Source organism: Eutrema salsugineum, unplaced genomic scaffold (genome assembly GCF_000478725.1).
Source record: "Eutrema salsugineum unplaced genomic scaffold, Eutsalg1_0 scaffold_9, whole genome shotgun sequence".
NCBI classification, from domain to species: domain Eukaryota; kingdom Viridiplantae; phylum Streptophyta; class Magnoliopsida; order Brassicales; family Brassicaceae; genus Eutrema; species Eutrema salsugineum.
In genome coordinates, this window is record NW_006256342.1 from 7,261,151 (window position 1) to 7,263,854 (window position 2,704).

The window sequence follows — 2,704 nt, forward strand, 5'->3', positions numbered from 1 at the left end:
ATAAAGGGTATCAATCCATCATGTGTAGACACTAAGATGCAGTATCAGTTCTTAATTCAAGCCAAATGAGTGAGGTTTTTATGATTAATGACAACTAAGAATGGAAAACAAGGATTAAAGCTAATGATCAACCTAAACAAGCAAACAAGTAAGCTAAATGAGATGAGAATGTATGTATGATGATGAGAAAGGTCTTAGACATGATAGTGGATTATGGTGCCTTCAGTGTTAAACTAGTGAGCTAATGAATCATGTGATCAAGCAAACCATTCAACTTAAACATCATTAATCAAGTTATTCCTCTCATGAAGGTATCAACTTCTATGCTAACACTGTTTCTAACCTAATCATCATTAGTGTAACATGAATCAACAAGCATTTAAGCATATAGACAATCATTCCCATGATGAATAACACTTAAACCTCTAACAACCTTGGTTCAGGCATTTCATCAAACACTTTTTGTGCATGAAATGCCCAGAATCAAGACCACATATGATGTGTATGATCCAGCATTAAGAACAGGTTGTAGAGAATGGAATATGAATGATCTAACCCCTAAGCTCACTAATATACCACTTCAGCACCCTAATCTACATATCTAAGACCTTAATATGGGGATTACTCACTAATCATGACCAACACACTAGATTCTTTGCAAGATGTGTTGTTAATCATGATTAGAAGTGTGTAAATGAAGATGGAGATGATAGATTAAGAAGAAGACAGCTTTTAAACACAAGATCTCTCAAACTCTCTTGATTAAAACGCCCAAATCAGATATTTCTCTTCAAAAGGAGTTTTCTTACACAAAAGAGGCAAAGAGATTCTGGAATAAAGCTTAAGTCTTTGGGATAAAACCCTAAAAACTATATATAGGTCTCTAAAAACGAACCGGGTCAGCCCAGAACAAACCGGGTCCTGACCCGGCTTTAGTGGATAAAATGACGAGTGTGTGAGTTGGTCAGGAGCCTCCCAAGTCGCATGCCCAAGTCGCACAGGTGAAGAAGCAGTCTTGTGAGCCTTAAGTCCCTTAGTCTCAGCCGCATGCCCATCTAGGTGTGTTTTGCGAGTCTTTATGCGATTTAGTCCTCTTCCTCTTCAATTCGCATGACCAAGACGAAATCTGGGGAGGATATGTGTGCGACTTGGTCCTCATGTAATCCCAAGTCGCATGCCTAAGTCGCACAACCGAAGAAAGAAGCTTGAACGAGATGAAACCCATGTAAGCTCAGCCGCATTACTCTCTCAGTGGATTTGCGAACTTTCATGCGGCTAAGTCTTCTTTACTCCTTAACTCGCACGACCATGTAGCAGGGGCCTTCAGAGATATGTGCAGGGTGGTCTCCATCACTCCCAAGTCGCATGCTCAAGTCCGTGTAGATTGCGAGTCTTCATCCGGTATAGTTCCAAGCTTGGCCAACTCGCATGCTCAAGTCGCACGGTTGTGGACTTAGCATTTTTCTTGCTCGGGAACCTCAAACCTTACCCAGTGACACCTTGTTCGCACATCTCAACACGCAGCTCAGCCCCCAGACATTAATCTCCAAGCATTTCGAGTTAACCAAGTCACAAGCCTATCTCGCAGCATTTAGGTCTCCTCGGATCACATCACATTCGTGGGAGAGTAACTCCCAAGATACCGGTCCAAATGGTGCGATTCTAACTTCAGTGGACAGAATAATCCGACAACTTCAACTTTGGTGAAGGGCTCAAGCTCAGGTGACGTCGGCAAAGGCTCCGTTCCGCCAGTTCTTTGACGCGCATTGCTTTGGTCTTTTATCAGCTCCGAGACATGCACTGTTTCCGATCGCCGTAACTTTCAGCTCACAAATCCAAATAGGACGATCTCAAGTGTTCCGGAAACTAAACGCATTTCTATTGATTCTTGATGAATACGCCGGAGGTTCAATCGCATTGCAAGTCCTTCGTCCCATGCGATCAAAGTGAGGGTTTTGTCTGCACCAAACCATCTGTCCGAGTTGCTGTACACAGGTGAGGGTTCCTCCATGATCCCAGCTCCAAGTTGCTCCCAAAAATCTCCAAATGACCTGAGAACACTCCAAAAATGCAGGACACTCTAGGACCTAATGCAAATCCTAAACAAAGCTAGAACCAATGACAAACTCTAACAAAACTAGCTAAATGTATGCATGAGACTACATATTTGGACAAAAATGCAGTCTTAATCATGACAAATTATGAATATATCAACTCCCCCACACTTGTCCTTTGCTTGTCCTCAAGCAAAAAGAGCAAATGAGAGAAAGAGGTTGGATGCATTGGAAGTTCATATTCCTTAATGAGAGAGTGTATTACTAAAAGAATTCAAGGCTCACTGTCCTAGTTGCTAATTATAAGATGCAATGCAAACAAGATTACTCACAAAACTTTAGCCATACTTATCAATAAATGAATCAAGCTCAAGCTTAAGTTTTCACAAACAGCCATAGTTCCAACCTTTTGACATTCATTAAAGCTCATGTGAATCATGCTTATGCAAATCATGTGAACTCACTTGTCTTGGGACAGGGTCATGAGACAAAGATGATCTCATTTAATGTTTATGGTTTCCATGCAGCTCAAGGGATCACTCAAGAAGGAATAAACTTTAACAGAATGCTAAGGGTAAAAGGCAACTGGTGCATACAAGAGCTGAATCCCATCTACCCTATGCCCCAAATTGGTCTTTCACCTTAACTCT